Source organism: Cydia splendana, chromosome 3 (genome assembly GCF_910591565.1).
Source record: "Cydia splendana chromosome 3, ilCydSple1.2, whole genome shotgun sequence".
Taxonomy (NCBI): Eukaryota; Metazoa; Arthropoda; class Insecta; order Lepidoptera; family Tortricidae; genus Cydia; species Cydia splendana.
This window is the reverse complement of record NC_085962.1, coordinates 5,686,404-5,714,037: the sequence shown is the minus strand read 5'-3', so window position 1 is coordinate 5,714,037 and position 27,634 is coordinate 5,686,404. Positions and strand designations below refer to the sequence as shown.

Sequence of the window (27,634 nt, the reverse complement as noted above, 5' to 3'; positions counted from 1 at the left end):
TAAATCCATTGTCAGTATAAAATATAATAGATGTCTACCAATAAAGCAATTATGCTGTTATAACAATGAATACCAACACACAAGAAATGCCGACGTATTAGACTAAATCATGTTGAAACCAGTTGACACGTCTCGTTATTTTTTTAAAATCATACAAAGTAACATGTCTCAACAAGTTCATCTAAACAGACGCTCCCTGTGCTCAAACCCAAATTATATCCACATAATAATCCATTGTCAGCATAAAATATAATAGACGTCTATCAATAAAGCAATTAAGCTGTTATAACAATGAAAACAAGTGCACAAGAAATGCCTCACACGCCTAGTTATTATTTTAATAATACAAAGAAACAAGTAGCTACGAGTTTACTTTCTATCGTGTTACAAAGAACATAAAAATGTATGTGAAAATAAACATATAGTATTAGATAATGAGACATACTTACATACTAAGTTTAAGAATAAAAAAGGCTACATTAGGTAGAATTGCATTTATCGCAGACAAAAATAATGAGTTAGAAATAGGTAAAACTAAATAAAATAACACAATACAATATGCACAATATAGGTAAGTATGTATACGATATGTAGGATGCTTTAGTTTGGATAGGTAAGAAGTTTAGGTATTTAGATTAAAACATAACTTGAACGAAGACTAGGTGAAAGCAGGTTAGTTTGAAATGAGAAGTTAGGTTGATTTTAGTTAGGTTTGGTCAAGTTAGGTTTGGTAAAAGAAGGTTTAGGTTAGTTTAGGCTACCGACGGATTACTTGTGTAAATTCTAATTAGGTTAGGTTAGGTTAGAACTGTATTCCTTATAAATCGAAATAGCTCCAAGAGGTTGTAAGATAATAAGATAATGAATCGCAAATAAGTACCTTTTGCAAATACCTATCGGTAATACCTATTGCAAATACCTATCGCTAATACCTATCACAAACACCTACAGTATAATACACACATAAAGAAGGCATGAATGAAGACGTCGGTGGGTGAAGGGTCCATCCAGGTAGTATGCTCGGTAACACAATAACGCGCCCGAGTCGAGATCGAACAATAGAAAAGGGTCGATAAGCCTATTGTTACCGTGGTGAGCAAGGTGTATTGTTTAATTAGCGTATTTCGTAAGTACCTGAAGGAGGCGCCGGGCACTGCTGAGACCTAGCGCAATCAATTCAAATGGGGGGCTATTTGTGTGTATTTTTTTTTTTAGGTTCAGCGGGGGCGGTGGATCGGCCCTGGGGTCAGGATCGGTGACCACTGAGAGGTGGGGCCAGAATCGGGGAATAGTTTCTACTTGCATCGAAGGTAAGCAAAGTCGAAAACCCTTTAAAAAGGTTTCACACAAAAAGTCAACCTCAGTTTTGGAACTTATTCATTCAGATGTCTGTGGTCCCCTGCCTGAAACCTCATTTCAAGGCAATAAATATATTTTCACTACACCAGCTCGGAAAGGCTTACTTTGCACTTCAAAAACTGATAGCAAAGTTGCATTTTATTCACATGTGAGGCAAAGTAATCTAATGCAAATTTTGAGTTGTTTTCTTATGTTTGCTGGAAGAATTGACTTTTAAATGATGATTTTGGATGATAGATATTTAATAACATTCATTTGAATTTGATTTGGTTTGATTTTGTTTGATATTTTACATTTAATATTTGCTTCGGGTTGGTGTGGTGAAAATTTTTGTGTTTCACTCGGGGGCAAATTTTGTTTAACCCTCGTGCTTTGAAACCCTCGCAACGCTCAAGATTCCATTTTTCGAACCACTCGCTACGCTCGTGGTTCAATTTTGGAATCTTTCGGTTGCTCGGGTATCAATATTAGCACGAGCGGTTAAACAACAACTTTGCCCCCTTGTAAAACAAATAACTATTTATTTTTTATAGACGATTTCTCTCGTATGACTTTTGTGTTCTTTATTTCTTCAAAAGCTGAAGTAAAGAATAAGTTTTGCATTTTCCAGTTATCAGTGGAGCGGGAAACTGGAGCCAAAATCAAGACACTGAAGAGTGACAATGGAAAAGAATATGTTAATGGTGAATTTTCGAACTACTTACAAAGTCAAGGAATTCGACACCTAACTACAGTTCCGTATAGCCCGCAGCAAAACTCGGTTGCAGAGAGAACGAATCGTTCTATTGTAGAGAAAGCCACATCAATGCTTTCTGAAAGCTCTCTTTCTCGGGCCTATTGGCAAGATGCTGTCGAGATGGCGGTGTATCTCAAAAATAGATCACCCCATCGTGCTCTCGAAGGCAAGACGGCGTACGAGAAGTGGTATGGTAAGATACCAAATTTGTCTCATCTACGCGTTTTTGGATGTAGAGCTTTTATTCATGTCCCCGAATGTCATCGGAAGAAACTGGACATGAAAGCGTCTGAACACATTTTCGTCGGATATTCAGAAGATCCACGAAGCTATTATTTTAGGGACGTTAGATATCCCAGAAAAATTGTGAAAAGCAGAGACGTAACTTTCTTTGAAAACCATTTTCGGGATTTAAAAGGTAAAGATAATAAGTCTGGTGTTGATTTAGATGAACCAGCACCTATACCTCTTCTACTAAGTTCAGAAGTGAACTCGTCAAATAGTTCAAATGAACTTACACCTCAGGTAAGTACTGTCACCGATGAAGAACATAATCATCCAGATATTACACGTGTATCAGAAAATATTGTCTCTAACTCTGAAGTTGCAGAACCGTGGTACAACGCTACTAATGAAGTTGAACAAATTGAAAATGATTCTGCACACTCAGAAGATGAAGAGTATGATAATGAAGCTGTGGAACCAAGGTATAATTTGAGGCCCAGAAACCCTAAACCTGCTGCCAATTGTGTATGCATGCAGTCTTCATCCCTTAAGATGATGAATGAACCTACAAGCTATTCACAGGCTATGAATGCAGAAGATAGAGATATGTGGTATCGAGCTATGCAAGATGAATACCAATCACTCCTTGAGAAAGAAACGTGGGTTCTCGTTAACAGACCAGATAAAAAGGTCATACCTTGCAAATGGGTCTATAAGCTGAAGAAAAATGCACATGGTGACGTCATTAAATATAAAGCAAGGCTTGTAGCCAAAGGCTTTAATCAAACTTATGGTGTTGATTATTCTGAAACTTTCTCTCCAGTCGTTCGTAATTCTTCACTGCGCATGCTTTTCGCGTTGGCTGCTGAAAAAGGTATGAAGATGCATCATTTAGATGTGGACACGGCGTTTTTAAACGGAGATTTGGAGGAAGAGGTGTATATGAGTCAGCCAGAGGGATTTGCTAAACCTGGACAAGAAGGTAAAGTATGCCTACTAAAGCGTTCGCTTTATGGCCTTGTGGCGCACCGCAATGCTGGCTGCCCACAAACCGTCTACGTCAACGAGACAACGAGTCAATGTCATTCACAACTAAATTTTCCTTCGTACGATACGGAAGCTAGAATCTAATTTGTAAATGCAATTGTAATTAATCATTGTAAATATTCTCTCATTATATGTAAATATTCATCCTCTCTACCTCCGCGTATTATTTCATAGAAATAGTGCTCTAGACAAGAACACTAAATTGGTGACCCGCGACTTTCAAAATTTTCAAAATGACCGATGAATTCGAAGATTCAGTTTGCAAGAAAATAGAGCCCGAACGATCAGGTGGTGCGGTGGATCGGTTAACCATGAGGTTACCACCATTTTGGGCAGAAGATGCGGAAGTTTGGTTCGCCCAGGTCGAGGCGCAGTTCGCCGTTTGGGGCGTGAAAGCGGATTCAACGAAATATTTCCAGGTTATCAGAGAGCTAGATCCCAAAACGGCTCGAGAAGTACGGGATATCATAACGAAGCCCCCAGAAACAGATAAATACGAAAAGTTGAAAAAACAATTGATCGACCGACTGTCAACGTCGCAAGAAAACAAAAGACGTCAGTTGCTGCAATTTGAAGAACTTGGAGACAGGAAACCAAGCCAATTCCTTCGTCACCTTAGAGGATTAGCTGGCGATAGTGTCACTGACGATTTTCTCCGAAGTTTGTGGTCCACTCGCTTACCTACTCAAGTGCAAGCGATCATCGCGTCTCAGAAGACGGCTTCTTTAGACGACATCGCGATCCTTGCAGACCAAATCATCGACGTGACACCTTGTTCTTCTTTTAAGCAGGTTGCAAGCATGACTTCGTTTGAAGACATGTTTAAGAAGATGGAGCAATCTATAACGGCGCGCATCCAGAGCGAAATGACGCAACAAATTGCTCAGCTAAGCACCGGTAACAGCAGCGGTCAGCGACGTTCGCGTTTTAACAGCAGCAGGTCGCGCAGTCGTAGCAGATCGAAGTCACACGGTCGGTATCGAGCTGTCAAATCAGGTATGTGCTGGTATCATAGTCACTTTAATACCAACGCACGGAAGTGCATTCCGCCGTGCAACTTTAAAGCGGAAAACTAGCAAGACAGTCTACCGTGGCGGCTGCCGACTGTCCTCCTACTACAACCTGCCGCCTATTTATCACGGACAGAGTAACTAAAATTCAATACCTTATTGATACCGGATCTGACCTTTGCGTTCTGCCACGCAATTTTATGCCTAATTGCAAGTCGCCTGACAACTACTCGCTTACTGCCGCTAATGGTTCGCTCATACATACATACGGCATAATCAAGCAAAAGTTAGACATAGGATTACGCAGAGACTTTATTTGGAACTTTGTCGTAGCAAACGTAAACAAACCTATACTTGGCGCTGATTTTCTGGCACATTATGGTATTCTTATCGATTGCAGAAATAGAAGACTGCTTATTGACAGTTTAACAACTTTGTCGACTACGGGACAGCTTAAGCACTGCAACCAACCCAGCGTTAAGGCAATTTCGGGTGACAGTGAGTACCACCGCTTGCTAGCAGAGTATCCCAGCTTAACGAAACCATCTGGACTGCCGCGAGAGGTAAAGCATTCCACTGTTCACTACATCCGAACTACTCCAGGTCCTCCTACCTTCTGTAGACCACGCCGCTTAGCTCCAGATCGCCTGAAGATTGCTAAGGAGCAGTTTGAAGAGATGCTTCGCGACGGTGTAGCACAACCGTCTGACTCACCGTGGGCGTCGGCGCTACATATGGTGCCAAAGAAAGGCAATGGTTGGCGGCCGTGCGGGGATTACCGCGCGCTGAACGCACGCACTATCCCTGACCGATACCCTGTCCGCCACATAGAGGACTACGCACATCGACTCGCTGGTAGTAAAATATTTTCAAAAATAGATTTAGTTAAAGCTTACAACCAAATTCCCGTTTACAAAGATGATATCTGCAAAACTTCCATTACAACACCATTTGGATTGTTTTCCTTCCCATTCATGCCATTTGGACTCCGAAACGCTGCCCAAACCTTTCAACGGTTCCTGGATGAGGTGCTCAGAGATCTGGACTTCGTGTACTCCTACATCGATGACGTGCTCATCTATTCTAAAGATGCTGAGCAGCACTTAGATCATCTACGGCAAGTGTTCGATAGGTTCCATGAGTACGGTATGCTCATCAATGAATCCAAATGTTCTTTTGGTCAGAAAGAAGTCACATTCCTAGGATTTACTGTCTCTGAAGAAGGCACGCGTCCCATCGACGAGAAGGTAAAGGTTATGCAGGAATTTCCTCCCCCAAAGACCGTCGGTGGCTTACGCAGATTTCTCGGCATGCTGAACTTTTATAGAAGATTCGTTCCTCACGCTGCCGAACACCAAGCCCCTCTTCACGACATGCTAACTGGACCTAAACTGAAAAGTTCTTCTCCACTAACTTGGACAGATCAACAGTTAGAGGCATTTCAGAACTGTAAGTCTAGTCTTGCGAACTCTACATTACTGGCTCATCCCATTATGGACGCAGAACTCGCTCTAGTTACTGATGCTTCAAGCACGGCCTTGGCCGGCGTTTTACAACAGTTGGTGCAAGGACAGTGGCAACCACTTGCTTTCTTCTCAAAGAAGATGACACGGCAACAGACGCAATACAGCGCGTATGATCGGGAGTTGCTCGCTATATATGAAAGTGTCAAACATTTCCGCTACATGGTTGAAGGCAGACATTTCGTCATTTATACGGATCATAAACCTATCACCTTCGCCTTTCAGCAAAAAGACAGGAAATGTTCCCCGAGACAATTCAATTACCTTGATTTCATTTCGCAGTTCACAAGCGACATCAGACACATCTCCGGGAAAGACAACATCACCGCTGACACGCTCTCCCGTATCGAGACCATTGCCGTGCCACCAGACTTCGAAGCCATCGCGCAAGCTCAGCAGGAAGACCCAGAACTACAAGAACTTCTTGCCAATCGATCTTCGTCACTGAAGCTTGAGAAAGTACCCATACCAGGTACCAATGTTTATTTATATTGTGACACGTCTCAAGCAAAGCCACGTCCGTTTATCGTCAAGCAGCATCGCCAGAAGATATTTAACACTATCCATGGCATGAGTCATCCAGGTACGAGATCCACAATCAAACTTGTTACTCAGAGATTCGTGTGGCCATCTGTACGCAAAGATTGCGGTACCTGGGTACGTGCATGCGAATCGTGTCAACGTGCTAAAGTGCAACGTCATACCTCCTCTCCTCTTGGAAATTTCAAATTACCAGAAGAAAGGTTTAGTCATGTCCACATTGATCTGGTCGGCCCATTGCCACCTTCATCAGGATTCCGTTACCTTTTCACAGCCATTGACAGGTACACACGGTGGCCCGAGGCAAAGCCACTGTCTGATATCACGGCTGAAACGGTAGCCCATGCGTTCTACGATACTTGGATATCGCGTTTTGGTTGTCCTCAAACCGTAACTACTGACCAAGGACGTCAATTTACCTCACGTATGTTTAAGGTCTTGGCAGAGCTTTGTGGTACAGCTGCGTCACACGACGGCTTATCATCCTCAAGCCAATTCGATGGTGGAGCGTCTTCACCGCTCCCTGAAAGCTGCAATCATGGCCCACAACAGCACGAGGTGGACTGAGGTGTTGCCGATCGTCCTACTCGGCATAAGAAGTGCGTGGAAGGAAGACATCAAATGCTCAGCTGCAGAGATGGTGTACGGTGAGCCTTTACGCATCCCGGGTGAGTTCTTTCATTCTCATACCTCAAACACCCTGCAGCCTGATGATTTTGTCACTCAGTTGAAACGCCAGATGTCACACCTCAGACCTGTCCCCGCATCAAGGCACGGAAACAAGTCAGTCTTTGTTCACAAGGACCTAAGTTCATGCAGCCATGTTTTCCTTAGACAGGATGCACTGCGTGGATCACTAGAACCGCCATACACAGGCCCATATCGCGTTCTAAAGAGAACGGACAAGACCGTCACACTGGACTTACTACGAGGACCAGTGACAGTCTCCATTGACCGCGTCAAACCAGCCTACATGCAGAACGACACAGCTTCACCTACAGGCATAAGTGCTAGGCCTGCTCAAGCTGTTGTCCCGGTGAGAACCACTCGGTCTGGCCGGAAAGTAACCTTTCCTTCTCATTTACAGGCAGGACTCTGATTCTCCCAGGGGGGTCCTGTGGCGCACCGCAATGCTGGCTGCCCACAAACCGTCTACGTCAACGAGACAACGAGTCAATGTCATTCACAACTAAATTTTCCTTCGTACGATACGGAAGCTAGAATCTAATTTGTAAATGCAATTGTAATTAATCATTGTAAATATTCTCTCATTATATGTAAATATTCATCCTCTCTACCTCCGCGTATTATTTCATAGAAATAGTGCTCTAGACAAGAACACTAAAGCCTCAAACAAGCACCGAGGGCTTGGTTTAAAAAATTAACCGAAATTTTAAATCGTTTAGGTTTTAAACAAACTCCTTCTGAAGCATGCGATTATACTAAGAAGGTTGGTACCGAGTCTATAATACTCGCCTTCCATGTCGATGACATTGTCATATTCTATAGAGAAAATAAAACGTTAGACAACGTCATAACTGACTTAAAGAATTATTTTAGCTTAAAAGTGCTAGGCCCGTTGAGCTATTATTTAGGTTTGAATATTAGTAGCAAACCTAATGAGATTAAATTATCTCAAGAAACTTACATTAAGGATTTGTTGCGAAAGTTTAATATGTCGGATTGCAAGTCTGCACCTACGCCATTGGACACAAAGAAGTTGTTGCCGTGTGAAGATGGTAATGTAAACAATCCTTCGTTATATCCTTATCAGCAATTAATTGGGTCACTGATGTTTTTGGCTGTAAATACGAGACCAGATATCGCTTATGCGACATCGTATTTAAGTCAATTTAACACTAAATATGACAAAAGTCATTGGATTGCCGCAAAGCGAGTGTTGCAGTATTTAAAAGGCACTATCGATTTGGGCATTATTTACAGGAAAGACGGTGGATGTCTACATGGTTATGCAGATGCAGATTGGGCTAACTGTCCTGTAGACCGTCGTTCCTACACAGGATTTTTCTTCACCATGGCCGGTGGCGCTATCTCTTGGGAGAGTAAGAAGCAGTCCACCATTGCCCTTTCATCAAGTGAAGCGGAATTTATGAGCTTGTCGAGTGCGGCGAAGGATGCTGTGTTTCTGAGGCGGTTGATGTTTGAACTTACTGGTAAGTTGACAACTATACCAATTTATAATGATTCACAGTCTGCTCAAAAACTGGCGCTGAATCCAGTCCACCATAACAGAACCAAGCACATAGATACAAGATTCTACTTCATACGTGATTTATTAAATGACAATATTGTTAATGTCATTTACACTCCTACTTTGGAGATGTGGGCTGATGTGCTAACTAAGCCATTAGCTCGTACAAAGCATCAGAATTGTGTGAAAGGTATTGGTTTATTTTGATTACGGGGGAGTGTTGTAATAACTGGCTAATCAAAATTTTGAATTTATACTTCTTTTACACATTATGTATTCCATTGATGTATGTTGTCACTTCAATAAACTAAGTCAACTAACAACATTTACGAGCTTAAATAATAGTTTGCGGACCTCACTCAGTATAGTCATTATTAATATTATTTAAAATAATCGCCTTATAAACCGCGAACAATTTGAATGAATGACATAAATTGACAACAGACTTTTAACTTTTTTTAAAAGCATAGGCAATTGGTGATACAACAAGGAAATATTTGTCAACAAAATTTGGCTAATAGCCAGACTCTAGTGGCAGACAAACGTATGGCCTGAATCAGGCCGCGTAGCCAAGATGCCGATCGCTTACGCTCCGTAGCGATCGAAACGCAACGGTCACTGTCGCACTAATATGGAAGAGTGATAGAGAGACATAATGCTTTTCGTTGTCGAAGCGATAGCGATTGTAACCTTGGCTAGGCCGGCTGGTCGCCTTATAGTTAACAGATATCGTAAACCACAGCTAGGCTTTTCTCTTAAGGTGTCATTATGCTTTTTAAGTAAACGGTTCTATTGCGTTGGTTCGTATGATTTCCTTTAAAAAAAAACATGCTTATAATGGGTACTCGCTTTTAAAATAAACGTGCAATGACACTGGATCGTCCGCAAGAAGTCGTTTCTCTAACAACTTCATACTTTACTTTAGGTTACCATCCAGTATAATTTCACCCTAAACTCAATATTATAAGGAAACCTGTCGCAATTTTTATTCATTTTTATTTTAGTCGACTATAGTTTCCTGAAAATTAAAAAGGACCTATCGTTAATAAATAGGTAATGAACCCTTATCAGCCCATGAAAATTGCTGCTAAAAAGCTGTAAAAAGGCTGCATTGAATGCTTCCCGGCAATAAATTTGGTAAAAACAAAAGGAATACAGGGTATAAATCGAACCGCAATGCAATATACGTCTATTAGCCGGCCACTTGAAGGGCGGTAAATCTTCGGGGGCCGAAACACTACGTTTTACAGCTTTTAGTCGACTGTAGGCGCGGTATGTGGTAACACAGACACATCACTTTTCATCCGATGTCCATAAATCGAAAAAAGCTATGAATGCTGATCGATTCTAAAAATGATAAACTATATTCTTCCTTGAGTTAGGTATACGTCCAACAATAAGTTCTACTATCCTCTTGCTGTAAACTTTACACTTACAGTGTAAAGAATCAAACGATAAACATGATTTAATGCATTGGAGAATTAAGAGGAATTATGCTAACGACTTTTGTCAAACTCCTCCTAATTTTGGGTACCTAACAGCGAAGTCACTTATAACAGAAGGAATTCGGGAAAGTTCTTCAAAATTATTTAACCTAAGACTAACCTAAAATGTATGTAGATTTCCAGTAGGGAATGTAAACCGGTTTGGTAAAATTGTATGGAAAAATAATTTAGTACAATTAAAAACCGGTTTACATTACCTAATTTCCGGCAATCAGTGATGCCGCTACTCCGTCAAGTCTGCGCACAGATGCAAGACTCCATTCTCGAGCGCTCGATATTTTCTTTGCACCGTATTTGATACATTTTTAAATACGAAATAGGTCCCGTGGGCACCGACACCGCACCGTGTCTGTAAACTAGCTTCTAATCTTGGACCTTACGTTCTTTTTTACAGTCTGATCTAGTCAGCAGGTACATACATACATACATCACTGGCTCAGTGACCCAAAGAGGATCTTGGCCTCTGATGGCTCCTCTACACGATGGGCCAGCGCCGGCCACTCCAAGGGACGCAGCCATGCGGTAGAATGAGAGTAATATCACTTGCTCCCTCTAACGCATAAATGCGTCCCTTGGAGTGGCCGGCGCTGGCCCATCGTGTAGAGAAGCCATGACACAAGAGAGCGCCATTCTGCCCTATTCTGCGCCACTTCACGCCAGTTGGGTATTCCGAGGGCGGACAGGTCTTTTTGGGCTTCGTCACTTCGTAAATACCTGTCAATAATAATCGTACATAGGTAGCACAGGAACTTGACGTGCAAAATTTTAATCACGAGTCGATATATTTTCAGGGTTATTGAGGTAAAATGTTAATACCCGCGCAATGGCAATATCTTCCGTTAACAAGTTTCGCGCGGCGCGCCACATCTTTTGTTCCCTTCTAACTTATTTTTTACTAGCTATAAGGCTCTTTAGTGTTTAAGGTTCACTTCATTATTATTTCATTGTGAGAAGAGGTGAGAAGAATATAAAATGTAAATAGAAACGCAAAGCCGCAATCCACAGCGACATGTTAACTTAGAACTGGGTGAGTCTAAGATAATAAAGTTTTACTACCAATAACACCTCTTCTCAAACAACAATCATTCATAATTCCCCGTCCATTGCTCTTCAATTATACGAAGAAATTCACGAATACTTATAGTAGAGCAGCAATGGATTTGACGATGTTTGAAGCGGTGGAATGTACTTAGTATCATGGTGGGGGTAAGGATTATATAGTTGCAAGAAACGAGCGCGATAAGTTATCATATAAGGCTGAAGTTAATAAAGACATACTTTTACGTAATAAAATGGCGTGTTATGGCGGAGTTATGGTATGGGATTAGTTAAGGAGATTAATTGCTAATAATGCGGCGGAATTTTGACAGGGATAGGTGTATGAGATGTGACTTTTGTTTTATTACTTAGGTAATAGTTATTTGGTAGTGTGGAAAAATAATGCTAAAGTACAGCATACCTTGCGAATGCACAGTGTTAAATTTAGAGATCGGAAGGTACTCTTTACCAAAATTGCTAACACTTTATGTATTATGGTACCTAAGGGTGGCCCCATGTAAATAACGTGGCTCTTTCGTATTTAATGATTTCATGGATACGTGATGACTATTTCAACACTCAATCAGTAGGTTTTAAGGTTTAATCTTTACATTCAGATCATGAGTCATGAAAACCAAGTCCGTACTGACAACCTGTGGATAACCTTAAAAACAAACCCGTATAATAAATTCAGTTAAAATATATAAGAGCCTCGGTAGAGAGTACCATTTTGTACCATTTGGTGTTGAAACTCTAGGTCCATGGGGTCCCAGCGCGCATAAGTTGTTCGCAGAAATCGCGAAGCGTCTGGTTGACGTAACTGGTGACCGAAGAGCTGGCGGCTACCTCGCACAACGTATCAGCATTGCGATACAGCGAGGAAATGCCGCCAGCATCCTTGGTACAATGCCTCAAGGGCCTATTTTAGATTTAAGCTAGTTATTAATTTCGTTTAGTAGTACCACTGTATATATATTGTATGTAAATAAATGTTTTAAAAATATATTCAAATTACATATGTATAAACGGAAACAGACGTCAACAAAGCCCTCCAGAGTGGTGGAGACCGGATCCGAACCGGCGTCTTTAGCTATCGGGGCTAAAAACTTCGTCACTTTGACTTTAGTAGGGTATACACGGCATCTATGTCAGTTTATAATTTATATAGAGTAGTGTGCCTACTTTTAAAAAAACATATGAAAATATTTGATGATATAATTTGATTTGTTTCCAAAGTTATAATAAAACTACTAACCTAAAGTCATACTAAATTATCTGATGTCCAAATCAGATCACTAGTAAATTAGATTTAAGTTTGTCCCAACTTTTCCCACTTTTTATAACTTTACAGTCATTAGATGATTACTATCGCAAACTTTGCGCTCAAGTGCTTGTTTTCCAAGTTTTATCTTAATAAAGACTTTGTTTTATTACAGGTACCTACTTTGTTTTTTATGTGTGAAGAATAAGGTATGTAAAATTTTAATTTTAAACCGTATTCAATCTTTAGATTTTATTTTAAGCAATTTTTTAGGCACAGTACGGTTTATCGACCACTTACGTGTCAATATAATTTAAAACTTAGAGTTCTGATTTAAGGTTTAAATCAAATTGTAGTATTTTCGTAAAATGAGACACATCGTCAAATTAATGACCAAACATTGATTGGAATATAATAATATGCAGATTTTTTGGAAAAACCTTGAAAATACCCTCTTAGTCAATTTGCACTCTTGTGATCGAATAAACTTTATAGATTATTATCATATTAACTTACTCTAGGAGTACCTATGTATTACGTCACAAACAAGATAGAGGCAAGCATGCAGCATGCAGATATTACATAACAAGTTTAAAAAATGCAACCAAATGTGATAAAAAATAGTACTTTAAATATTAGCTTAGAGGCCAGGGGAGTGCTAAAGCACAATTCAAAGGCCGTTAAAAAGAAAAGAAAACTCGTACAAGCCAGCGATACATTAGCAACAAGTCTGTCTAATTTGAACTCTAATCTGTGAACGCCAGGGTTGATTTTCGCTTAAGCTACGTTGTAACGGTCTCTGCCATATTTCAACGTTCAGGCAAATTCTAAATTTGACGGCAGCCCCAGCAGCATACCGATTCAGTATTGCGAGTGGCTTTTCAAATTTTCGCCGTACATGAAACTTAGCTCCGTTTAAGTAAAAACTCTATGATGTACATAATAACGTTAGGTAGCCTATTTGCTTGTTTTGTTGAAAATAATTATAAATAATTCGTAGAGATGTAGTAGTGAACAGTTTACACTAGTGATTCCGTGTATTAAATGCTGGCAATTTTTTGTAATTAATGAAATTGTTGTTATGCGTCCATATTTGTACACGGTAGTAAGGTTTTAAAATATTGGATTAATAAATTTAAGTTATTTGTTGTACGCACCAAGTTCAAAAAACGGATTATTTTTTTATTTTATTTTAATTCAGTCCTAGCGTTGTTTAGGTGCTTAAGAGTTACACAATAACTAAAATCTGTCAAGCCAATTCCGTCAGTAGAAAAGAGCGGCAAAGCGGCGATAAGGGTAATCTTTACATACAAAATTTGAATTTCGCGCCTTTTTCTACTGATAACTTGTTTGACCGGCTATATAAGTTCGCTCGATGTAAACATCTTTGAAATACATTAGTTTAAAAATAAATTACGTGTCCCACTTTCATACGTCAAAACCGCTTCGAGTCCACATAGAGTTAAACAACGAACGAAACGAGTGAATGGCACAAATGAGTGAATGGCGCCAGCGAATGAAAGAACGCACGGCCATTAGTCAACTGCGGCATTATCCTAATGGGATCTCAAACCGTTCCAGAGATACTGTTTCTAATATACATAACTTTGCCTTTTATAATTATGTCTATGTCTAAGGTTACCGTTTAAAGTATCTGATAACAAATTGGAGTTTAATTGTTAGTTGTAATTGAGGCGGCGCCTTTGTTTTATTTTTATGAATGCTTCAGATGATTTTGATAGGGTTTAAAATGTGGTTACTCGTGTTTTATGATGTGATAAGTATCTTTATGTGTTGGCTCGTTTAATGTGGTGTCGTATGGCGATATAAAAGTGAAACTCCTGTAGTAATTGTACACATATGAAACGTAAGTGTTAAAAAGTATAATTTGTAAAATACAAAAAGTGAAATATCGAAAATATGTCAGAAATACGAAATGTAAAATTTTTAATATTGATAATTTCAAAGTTCTTACACAATAATAAATCTTAATAAAAAAAATACACTTTAGTTCTGACCTATAGCAACATATGCTAATGCTCCCCTGTTAAATATGATTATAGCTGATTGTATAAGTGACATCTATAATTTTTAAATAGTCATTGCGTCAGTTCAAGAATTTCGTATAATTTCAATATATAGGTATACTTAGGTATATTAAAATTATACACAATTATTTGGGGTAACTACGCCAAGTGGACGGAAACAGGCACTGGACGGTGAACTGACGCATATTATTATGTAATACAATTTGCAAATCCAAATATGTTATGTTTGACCCCTCTGAATACAATAATTTCTAACGAGTCCAAGTAGTATAGAGGTGCATGTACGCGAAAACGATGCAAAAACATAATTATGGATCCTAATATTCCTGTTTGGCTCACTTATTTAATACTCTGCGCCATATGTTTCAAATGAGGCAGCACGTAGATCGTACAATCGGATGGACAGCTCATTCGAATAATCGATTCAACGCGCCCGTTCACATCACTATTTAAGCGTAGGTACAGATCTAGTGCATAATTATGTTCCATCGTATTTTCTCGGAAACGTACGAACGTGTCTTGCTATTTCAGTCAGTCTCGGTACAAAAAGTATTGAGGTTGTCTGAAGTAGCAAGACAAAAACGAACATATCCAAGAAAATACGATGAAAAACAATTATGCACTACATCTCTGTATACCTATGGAGTATAAACATAGCAGATGAATAATTAAGTTGTTCAAATTAGCCCTCTTTGTTTTTATTTCTTTCATCATCTTCGTAATAAAACGGTTGTTAAATAGGCCAAGTTTTATTGTCAGCTTTCGAGAAGATTTGATGGATTGATGAGTTTCGTATTGATGGATATATGAGTTCCGTATTCTGTCACAGAATAAGTAATATTACTACCGTACAGAAAGGATACTTCCTACTTCCTACAAAACCGAAGTTTGACAGCGATTCAGGGTCGAATCATGATATCTCTTTCTAACTTATGGCCCTATACCTTTCGACTATTTAGGGTTGTTTGTCAAAATTCAAGTAATTATCTTATCTGGGGTCGTGCACCCAAAGGGACTTCAAGTTGTGTGAACCCTAATGATTGCTCGGAGCAATGCTGAGCCGAACGGAGCCGGTTTGACCGAAGTCAGGAGTCCACTAATTCTATACATAATGAGCACAATTTCGACATAAGTCCTAGAAATCAAACGGTAATATCACAACAGTAACACAGCTGTAGTTATTTGAATGTGTCCTTTAAGTAAAGCAAAGTTACGTAACAGAATATTGAAGGTGCGCGCGCCGGTTATAATTGCATAGAAAATATGTGCCGAGCTTTCATTACTTACGTCTGGCGGCAGCAGGGACTGGCTCGCAGCGACGAATTCATCGCCACACCTTATAAAACAAAGTCCCCCACCGCGTCTGTCTGTTTGTGTGTTTGTTCGCGATAAACTCAAAAACTACTGAACGGTTTTTCATGCGTTTTACACATAGCAATAGAGTGATTCTTGAGGAAGTTTTAGGTGTATAATGTGTTAACCTGTGCGAAGCCGGGGCGGGTCGCTAGTACGAAAAAAACACAAGCTCATTCTGTTTGAAACTATCTTAAGGTGCTACGTGTAATGAAAAAAATCTACAGGGTGAATATTCATTCAACTTTCCTTGTTACTCGTTACTATGATTACGTTTTCTTATATCACTCTTTAAACCCTGCATTTTTGTGGTGGTTATAAGCATTTTCCATAATAGGACAGTATTTAAGTAGAGACAAAGCATTTAAGTAGAACGTGTTATTTGCAGTTTTTATAACAAAAACAATTCACGTTGACGGGACGGAATAAAAACAAAAATAGTTAATTCACCCAAGATCAAGAACCTTAACTTTCGCAAACTTAGATTTTTCACTTGTCTTCTGAGGATTCTTATCAAGCCATCCCTAATCTGACAACTGATACTGAATCTTAATTTCTTAATGGTCTCCGTGGTTTCAACTTATTCCCGTCAAAACTTGGCACAGTGGCTACAGCCTACGTTTTACTAAACTGACTCGTATGCGACCTATAAACCCATAGTTGAAACATGCTAAACTTTGTTCCTTAACACTTAGATCGGCTTCCGCATGAGACATTATTTCATGAAGAAGGACACAATGTCATTTATATTATATCAAATTAATATTTTGTACACAATTTACAAAACGCACATCAGCCGGCGTATTATGGATGGCTTTATCCACGTTTATCCACGTGATAAAATAACTGTCACTTTTTATCACCGCGGGATAGACAGTGACGGATACCGTTTTATCACGCTGTCACGACAAGAAGGACCATCGTATCCGTGAAGTACAAAACAATTTATTTCCACATAGCGACACGCCATAACCTGTAGAGGTAGACCATCGTTTTAAAAAATTTGACCTTTTATTCAATTTGTCGTATTTGTCTTGGCGTCCCAGATACTGCTGGAGTGACGAAGCCCAACCTGACGAAGACCTGTCTGCCCTCGGAATACTTAGTAACTAGCGTGAAGTGGCGCAGAATAGGGCAGAGTGCCGCTCTCTTGTGTCAGAGGCTAAGATCCTTTTTGGGTTACTGTGGACTGTGTGATGTATGTATTTAATTCGTCGTAGGCAAGCGGCACGTTGCTCGCGTGCTCTGCTTGCGTGCAGCCACTTCCATGCGTTTCAGTGCATTTCTTCACCTAGTGGCCACTTTAAATTTTGTAGGCTTGCTGGTACTAGCGTTAGCTATTCAAGACAACAGCACAGATGCAAAATTATAACACGTCTGACGCACTTGAATGTAATTAAACTTACAATGTAATTAAATTTAGCAAGTTGATTTTAACCAATTTCTTATATTGATATTGATGGGAAACTTTAATACCTACAGGATACACCACTACAGCTCCTAGACAAATCAATAATTTGGTACCGTCGAGCTGATTTGACAATGGACTCTGCCGATGGTATGGTTACAGTATAGACTAGACAAAACGTAAATATGTAACTCGTAAACGGGCCACCGTTTTTCGTAAATAGAAAAACTAAAAAAAGTGACCTGTGAACTGATTGTAATTAACTTTCTTCCTTTAATATCGCTTTAAATATTGATCCTAGAGAAAAGTGTTCCAGATGTTTTTTGGAGAAAATTTTATGTAGATAATTTATTCTTAAAAACCTATTTTGCTATGGGACACCGTTTACGAGTTATAACTAAAAAGGGATTTTAAAATTGATTATAATTAACTTATCCGCTGCTTTGTCTTTTTAAATATTGATCCTAACGAAAAGTGTTCTATGTGTTTCTTGTAGAAAATTTTATATTTATTATTTATGTATAAGATTTTTTTTTGCTATGAGACATACTTTTCAAATTATTAACGAATAAATAAAAACAAGGAAACTTAGAATTGATTATAATTAACTTTCCCTCTTTATTACCTTTTTAAATATTGATTCCTGCGAAAACTGTACTGAATCTTTTTTGTACAAAATTTTGTGTAGATTATTATCGTTTAATAACATTTTTTGATATTGGCCACCGTTTATGAGTTATTTACGAAAAACTAAAAAAGGGACCTTAGAAGTGATTATAATTAAATTTCCCGCGTCGATATCTCTTTGAATATTGATCCTAGCGAAAAATTGTACTGAATCTTTCTTGTAGGCAATTTTATGCAGACTACTTATGTAATAGAACATTTTTGGCTATGAGCCACCGTTTAAGAGTTATTTACGAAAAACTAAAAAAAGGGACTTTTAATATCAAATATCTCACTTCCGATCAAGAACTCGATCAAGCAACCGGCAAAATCGGATTCAGCGGGGTCTAATTAGCTTAAAAAACCCGGTTGCCAAAAAGTAATATAATTTGCCAGCCGAAATTGAATTTTACAAAAATAAGACCAGTCTAAATTACACTTGCTAATAAACAATTATATCAATAGGATCTTAATCATATCATTAATATCAATAAAATAGAATATCATACAATTTCCTATATCAATAGAATTTATTACAATATTTCATTCGCCATCTACGCACAGTGTAGAACGCACGATAAGAGAGGCATCTAGACATTATTTTAGGTCATTGATCCATAAAAATACTTATGATTTCGCGCGCGCAGGAGCCTGTTAAGGAGTTGATCAAATAATCATGACTGTCGCACAGTGGTGAGTTGCGACGCACAGCGGTGAGTTGCGACGCGCAGCGGTGAGTTGCGACGCGCAGCGATCGCTCGCGGTCCCGTGCCGTCCAACAGCTGTAGGAATGGTCGCCGACGAGAGTTATTCGGAGGACAATGCAGTTGAGAACATTATGTAGTTCCATGCTGTTATTTTTCTTGCTAAGCACCTTACACACTGTTACCAACTGCTCGCTTAGAGTTAGACCAAGCAAAGTCTGCAGCGATTTTGATAGCCCACGCAGTGCAAGTGTTATTTTAAACGTCAAACTTCTATGAAATTATGACGTATAAATAACACTTGCACTGCGTGGTCTATCAAAATCGCTGCAGACTTTTCTTGGTCTAACTCTAGCTATATTATATGCCTGCCACGCTTCCACATCCGAGTGTGATAACCGCGTATTGAAATACAAGGTATATTTCCATTTATTCATTTTAAGCCACACAATCCCTCTACACGCTGGTGTAAAATGGGACTACCTACATTGTATGCTCGCGCCTCATGCATTTATGTATGGGCGGCAAATTGACGAGTGGTCGGTTTAAACGTTTACCGGTTATTGTGTATTTGCATAGGTATATTGGGTTTTATTTACAGGATTCGATATTTGAAAGACCGGTTAATTGCTTCGAGCGCTGTGAAAGTGTTAGGCTTAGCAAAAAATACTGGCGCATTGGAATTTTAGCCGACGTTTATATTTTGAAAATAAATTGATATAAAAAGGTGTGAAAACATTTTTTGATATTTTTTTGTAAAGAGCAATAGTTGAGTAAACTAGCGGCCCGATTCGGGAAATGAATTTGAGATTCACCAGACATATCTGGTAATAGTAAAGATATGTGACGTTCACGGCAAAAGGTACCTTATGGCGGCTGGCGTTTACGTCGGATAGCGCCGCAACAGCGTAAGCGCCAACCGCCAAGAGGTACCTTTACCCGTGGGACGTCACATATCTTTACTATTTCATATCTAGTGAATCTCTAATTCATTTCCCGAATCGTGCCGAAATTGGTAAGACTAAACGGCCCGTAAGAATAGGTTTATCCCACCGTTCTAGAACCCGTTTCAGGGTAATAACCATGAAAATCGAAGTTCGCAAATTGCGGGCATTTTTCTCTGTCACTCTTATTACGCCTTCATTGGAGTAAAAGAGAAAGATCCCCGCAATTTGCGAATTTCGGTTTTCGCGGTAGCCCCTCAGACTTAACAATTTGATACGGTTGAGATCCCATTTTCATACAACCTTTAAGATAAATCACGCTGATTGATGCACGCGAAATGAAGTAAAAGTTGTCCGTGAGATGCGCGCCAATCACCAAGATACGATAGTCAAGGTCTTATCAAAACCATATCAAATCGTTAATTTGGAATTCATCTCCGATCACTCACTGCGAGTTATGGAAAACTATTCATTGGCCTCGGCCTGCTAAATAGGGAATATTAGGCAAAGCTCTGCGTAGGTGGCACCTTTGTGGCACCACAATACAAACCACATTGACACAATATCACACGGCACGTCAATCACATGGCCTACCGCGAAACAAGCAAATCGAAATTTCGTTATCTAATCTCTCTATCACTTGCATATATATTCGAGCGATAAAGAGGCAGATAACTAAATTTCGATTTTCGCGTCTTAGGCCTTTGTTAACAAACCGCCTTGATGCATCAATGTCATATTTTATTGTCTGTGAAAACTTGTCAAAAAACAGTTTAAGGCACAGTATGTACATATAAGTTAGTCTATGAATTTACTAGAGTCGGTAGTGCTGCACTCTGGCGGCAGAACATTACAGTAATATCCCCTATTGCGTCTAAAATTCATCAAAAATTTGTTTAATCGCTACTTGTACATGACAAAACCAAACAAAATTCCCAGGTCGTATTAAATGAAGGGTTAGGCACTGAAAGCATAAATAATACGGTTTGCGGCCGCTGCGGTCGCTACAATAATTACCATATAACCACTTTGCCCAAGGATTATAAGCGTGTAAATGAGATAGAACTAAATTAAAAGTCACGGTATAATTAAAGGCATATTTAATTACACAAACGGGTCTACCGCGATATAATTTCATTGGGTTTACCTTAAATTCCGACGTTTCAGCTGTGGTCACGGAAAGACAGTGAAATTATATCACGGTAGACCCGTTTGTGTAATTAAGTAGGTATGTGTACAAAATGCGAGAGTTTAAAATGTTATAATTAAAGGCATATTTTATATCACTAAGCGCCACTTGCACCATCCCACTAACCCTGGGTTAACCAGCCCAGCAGCGGTATCATGGTCGCATTTTTATTACTTGTCATGCATGCGTCACTTTCGCACTTACATATTTGTTAGAACGTGACACGGATGGTGACAAATGATAAAGAGCCGACCATCTTAGTCTTACAGCAGCGGTATATTGGTCGCATTTTTATCACTTGTCATGTCATGCGTCACTTTCGCACTTACTTGTTAGAACGTGACAGGTATCATGACAGATGATAAAAAACCGACCATCTTAGCCCCACTGAATGCCTTGGTGATTTTTCTTTCGTATGTCATCTCAGTTTATCAAGCACAATAATATAAGATAAGTAGGCTAAGGTCACGCGAACGTTCAGAAGCGGGATGGTAAATTGTGAGTGCCAGTGGTATTGGTATTCAATACGTCAATATGACACCTGCACGCCGCCGCGGGCGACGTTGATAGATAGCGCATTATTATGGGTGGGGTGCACTGCGAGCTTCTCACTTACAGCTGGGTACGATATAATAGGGACATACTTACATTACATTAATTCGTTTGCGTCATTTAAACAATTTTTTTTACGCTCCATACTAACACGGTACATTTTTTGGAAACTTGAGGTTCAAAAAAGAAAAACGGAATATATAATTATGTTCCAAAGACGTTTAGGTACTTTTATTGTATTGTTCACAGAAGTGACCTTTTCAAAAAAGGTGTTTGACCAAATAGCAGTCAACAAGGAAATGAAAATTAAGGGAAAACCATAACTATAACTTTAGATAAAATATATTCGAACTTTTTTTTATAAGTACTTCTATAAGTATTAGTTAACTGTAAATTTTGCTTAAATAATATTGGAGGTGAAAATAAACATTAAGGGGCCCACTGATTAACAGTCCGCCGGACGGCATCGGCCTGTCAGTTAGAGCTAAATTTTGACAGTTCCGAACAACTGACAGGCCGATATCGTCCGGCGGACTGTTAATCAGTGGGCTCCTTTAGATCCGGCTTTCTTACTTCCTAGCAGATATTCTTATAGCTAAACTGGAAAATCTAATAAAAACGCCCACGACAAACCGCGACTGTCGGCTCTATTCGGAAAATGAATTAGATTTCTACTAGACTTCAACAAGTTAGGATACGGATAATTTAAAGATAGATATGTCAAATTTGACGTTTCCGCGATTCTGGAGGTCCTCTTGAACGATTTCGATAAGTTATGACTTAGATATCCAAGTCACATCCAGTCGATATCTAATGTAGATCTAGTTGATCTCTAAATCGTCTCAAGATCTTGTGATTATCTCGAAATCCGAATAGGCCTGTGTCTATAATCCATTTTTAGAAATAATTAATTCAAAATAAGCTGCTTTTTATTAATGCTTATTTACAGCGCCCAATAGGGGTAAGATAGTAGGTTTTTTATGATCTGTCATCATGCCTATCACGTTCTAACATGTATGTAAGTGCGAAAATTACGCATGACATGACAAGTGATAAAAATGCGACCATGATACCGCCGCCGCACGGATATGATCGTTATTGTCTACGTGACAGCGTGATAAAACGGTAACAGTCACTTAAGGTGAGATCAGACGGTTCACTCGAATGAATGTTCACTCGAGTGACTGTTTCATTTTCCTTTCACTTCACGTTCACACGGCTGCTGGAAAGATTATTCATTTTTTTTTCTTTCACTACAGCGTCGAATGAAGTTGTGCGTCTTGGTATAACTTTAATTTGTGATCAAACATTTAATAAATATTTTAACAAACAAGATGCAAAGAAAGCGTCGTCGGTAGTGGCTGCGACCTTGGATCGCAAGATGAAATTTATTTGGAGCCTCGAATACATTGCTGAGAGAACTAGCCGATGAAGATCCGAAATCGTATAGCAATCATGTGCGGATGACTTAAAGTAATTTTGTAGAACTTCGATTATTAGTAATAGGTCCGTTAATAGCGAAAGAAAACACTTTAATGAGAGACAGTATACCTAGCCAAATAGTAGGTAGTATACCCACAGGATTCGAGAAAAATATGCAAAATCCGAATGAACGTTCATTTCTGTGTTCACACTGTTCATTTTTCGTTAATTCGGAGTGCGAGTCAAAGACGCCGAATGAAAATATCCAACATTGTTGGATTATTTCACTAATGAATTCATTTTTCATTTTTGGTTCATTCTGTGTTCAGACGTGTCACTTTGAGTGAAAGATGAATAATGAAACTAGAAAATGAACAAAAAATGAACCGTCTGATCCCACCTTTAATATCACGCGGTGTTAAAAAGTGACATTGACATTTGTGTGTTTGTATGTTCGCGATAAACTCAAAAACTACTGAACGGATTTTCATGCGGTTTTCACTTATCGATAGAGTGACTTTTCAGGACGGTTTAGGTGTATAATTTGTTAAGGTTTTGTGTAATCCGTGCGAAGCCGGGGCGAGTCGCTAATATTTTATATGGGCCAGTAATGCCAATATTTAATACTATGGCAGTACGCAGTGTGCACACCACATTAGAACTGGAGTTAGCGCTCGGTTGCATGGGATCCGCATTGAAAATAGGTATTCAAAACGTAGGAACTTCACGTGGAAATAAGAATTTGACTTTCAAAACTGAAATATAAAATTATTTACCTCTCATATCAGGCTTACTACATAACAGAAAATAAAATTAGTATTTTATACAATCGTGATATAATGGAGAGTTTTTCAGTCGAGTACCGATTTTTAATATACGAGTAATGCAATACAACCTAAAATAATTAATTTGAGCTATCGTTTTGTTTCGTCTTCTTGACCGCGGCGAACTGTGATTGGTCAATTTCATTATAGTTGACTAAATCGTATCGAAATGAATATTATAGTTGAGTTGGAACCTCATACATAAAAATTACCGAGTTATAGTTACCTATATCTTAATTCAACCATTACAATCGACGAGTAGAAAAAAGATATTTTCATATCTCATGCTCTGAAAGTGGGTCGTTGTTGTTCTAAAAGGTGCGCAGAAAGTGCTACGTTTATGCTCTAGCGCAGAAATGTGGTGTAGTCCTCTGCGTCCCCGTCCCACGAACAACTGGGTGGAAACAAAATGGAAAAATAGTGTCTTTATTTCCTCGCCTGGAACAATTGGTAATTGTTTAATTTTACTAATCCCACGTTGATCCTTTTTTTATAAAAAATTATGTAAGTAAATTGTTAAAAACAAATTATTCTTGATTTCTTTCGTTGAATTCTATTTACTCGATTTCATAACCTGGCGGGAACCAAAAGGAATACACCAAAAAAAAATTTTTATACCTTACACTTGCGTAAATGAGCAAAGGCAGAATCTTATACAGCCACAGTGAAACGTTTGTACGATATATAAAATAAAATACAAGATAAAAATTTCTTAAATTATTCATTAAATTGTTATTTAATATTTAAAATACTTTTATTATGTTATTACGTGGTGCGGCGCACCAAGGTCGCGGTGCGGTCCGGTAGTCTGTTGCGGCTTTTAGAACGAAAAAGTATAAAATTAAAAAGTAAGAGGCAATCCCGCTAATTTTCATATTATAATGAACAAATAATTTTAAAATTACTACAGTTTGTTAAAAAATGTGTGTTTTCGTAAATATTGCAATCTAAATGATTTTCGCTAGGGGTTATTAATCTTCACACATGTAAAGTCTCCGTTTGCAAGTAAGTCCTAAGGAAAAAAATCATGACCGTCGGTCTATTAGTGACTTCAATTACTGATTTTGCGAAATTGCCTTGTCTTGTTTGGTTTCCTCGCATTCGATATGAAAAGTAGAGTGTTTAACTCGGGTGAAAGGCACCATTTCCGTCTCGGACTATTGGCGCTCTCACTGCGTTCGAGCGCCAAACTACCTCGACAGAAATGGGTGCCTTTCAACCCTTGGTTTGTTAACCAAGGGTTGAAATCTACTATTATAATTCAGATGAGTGACTTACGATATAATCTATGAAATCGGTCACGTGACTTTTCGATCAGTTTATCACCCCGATAATGTTTTACGTTTCAACTGGCGTTTGTCGATAAACGATTGTCATCTTTCTACGCCCCCTGTTATTATAGCAGCGGTAACTACCTATAAAAAGAAATAAATTAGTTTATTTAGAAGTTGCATTCATATAATTTTATATTGATTCTAAACTTTGTTGACTAAAGTCGATGAATAAAGATATATTTCTTCGAATATTTTTATTATTTCCTTCAAAAAAGCTAAGGTGTCCGCCACTCGGGGACATCCCCCTAATCACAAGTGAGGCAAGAGTATAGCCTTTTTTAAACATTTTTTTTTATTAAAATAAAACCTGCCCAATGCGGGTTGGACCCGCGCACGAAGGGTTCCGTACCATTATGCAAAAACGACAAAAAAGTCATGTTTGTTGTATGGGAGCCCCACTTAAATATTTATTTTATTGTCTTTTTCGTATTTTTTGTTATTACGGCAACAGAAATACATCATCTGTGAAAATTTCAACTGTCGGTTCTCGAGTTACAGCTTGGTGTGGTGACAGACAGACGGACAGCGGAGTCTCAGTAATAGCGTCCCGTATTTACCCTTTGGGTACGGAACCCTAAAAATGGCGGTTAAACTGTGACCTACTTGTAACTTAAGTCATAAGCCAACAGTTGATCCCTTCCAGCAGTTGATCATGTAAGTGCATGTCAAGCACAATAATACGCTGCAGTTATTGTGAAGGTAATGCACCAAAGTGCCGCAAATTACTGCACGTTATTGGCGAGCCTAGTCACTGAGCAAGCGAGGATATACCGAGCTAGGCTTTTTTTTAATTTATTTTTTTATATCTCAATTTTTATAACCGCAAAGTAATTTGTTTTTTACGTAATGGGCAACAATAGCAGGTAAAATTGCTTAGTGCCTGTTTTTTAACCGACTTCCAAATCCCAAAGGAGGAGGTTATCAATTCGGTTGTATGTTTTTTTTTTTAATGTTTGTTACTCCATATCTCCGTCATTACTGGACCGATTTTGAAAATTCTTTTTTTGATTGTATGTATATGCTTACAGATTGGTCCCGTTTTTATCAAAATCTAGTTCTGATGATGGGATCCATGAGGAATCGACGGAACTCCTCAAACCTTAAAGGCATACGTATAGAATTTTCTGTATTTTCATCATAAAATCAAGCATTTACATTAAAACTGTCGCATTTGATGAAGCGGAACTGCTGATGACGGACTCGGACCCGGACTCAGACCCGGACTTGGACCCGGACTCGGACCCGGACTCGGACCCGGACTCGGACCCGGACTCGGACCCGGACCTTGACCCGGAAAACCACTATGATACCTAAATTAAATAAACCACTATGGATTACCTACCATAAAATGTAGGTATAAAGTATGATGATGCCAAACCCCTCCCGCTCAAACCCCCGTACACCGCACTGCATGCGCCGTTAAGGGGGTTAGGTTAGATTTCAACTGCGATCCTCACAGAACCGAACAAAAGTGGGTTAGGTTTGGTTAGAACTGCGAGCCTTACAGAAACGAAATGTTACTAGAAAAGTGGGTTTGATTAGGTTCGAACTGCGATCCTCACAGAACCGAACTGCTATCAGAGAAGTGGGTTAGGTTAGGCTAGAACTACGACCCTTACGGAAACGAAATGCTACTAGAAAAGTGGGTGGTTTTACCTACTTTTCTACATAGTGCACCATCTAACATAATCTTTCACCGGGCCCCATAGAAGTCGGTTTTTTTTCCTTAAAAATTATTTGGCATAAATTGTTGTATGTAAAAAATTATTACATTATATATTCTATTCTATTTATTTCCTAAATATTTTCTATTTTACATTAGGTACATACCTACGTATGAGTATATAGTATGTGATAGTGCCGAGACCTTTAAATATGATAATATTGATAATTAGGTAAGGTCACTGTGGGCAAGTCCGTCTACAAGGCAAGTCCGTCAACACGTTATAACTTTTGAATTTGAAGGCGTATGCGACTTTGGAGTCCAGTCGAGTAACCAGTTTTTCACGCTAGTTCCGTCACTGTAAAACAGATGGCGCTGTGACAACCAACTTCAGAGCAATCCGCCTCAACAAGTCATTTCGTGTTTTGAACTCGAAGTCATAGTGCGACAACCGTTCGAAATTTTTTTTTTTAAAATAGTTTTTGAAAAGATTGTGCATCAGAAAGTAACTACGTAGGTAGCATAAGTACCAGTTGTCTTTATTCTATTTTTAAAATATCAGAAATTAGCTTAGTTTTGTAATTATACGTTCCACAATTTATCATATGAAAATTTGACTAAGTTGGAAAGTCCGTCTATTATGTTCAAGGCAAGTCCGTCATATGCCGGACTTTCGTTAAATCAGAGATTACCAACTGTTTTTGCGACTTTAATATTATAACCATTTGATAAGGTATCAAAAAATCCTCCTGACTTTGCACATGATGTTACTTTATTAAATTTTGATCTCAGTAAATTAAAAGAAACGATTAAAATTCATTTTAAAATTGCTATTGATCTTTTATTTCAGAAATCAAAAAAATAATTATGTTTAAATATTTTCCAAAAAAGGTTTACCACCCCATCTTGGTAGTATATGCCGGACTTGCCTTTGTTTTAGAAAAATGGTGTTTATTTCGAATCTGAACCGTATATTGACAAGTTTAAAATACACTTTTCATTGTCTTGATCCGTTCTTTTTAGGAATTTAACTACGAACATATACACACCCATAGATTGGCTGATATCATA

The 27,634-nt window shown here is 38.7% G+C and overlaps 1 protein-coding gene and 1 long non-coding RNA gene across 2 annotated transcripts in view; both read left to right on the top strand.

The window, feature by feature from the left end:
- Nucleotides 1-27,634, top strand: part of LOC134806382 (teneurin-m) — a 693,234-nt gene that overhangs the window by 71,894 nt on the left and 593,706 nt on the right. The window lies entirely within an intron of this gene.
- The window catches only part of LOC134806468 (uncharacterized), a 108,183-nt gene continuing 104,097 nt past the window's right edge, over nt 23,549-27,634 (top strand). Inside the window, exon 1 of the long non-coding RNA XR_010146533.1 lies at nt 23,549-23,596. This is a non-coding gene — a long non-coding RNA (uncharacterized LOC134806468). The remainder of the gene's footprint in view (nt 23,597-27,634) is intronic.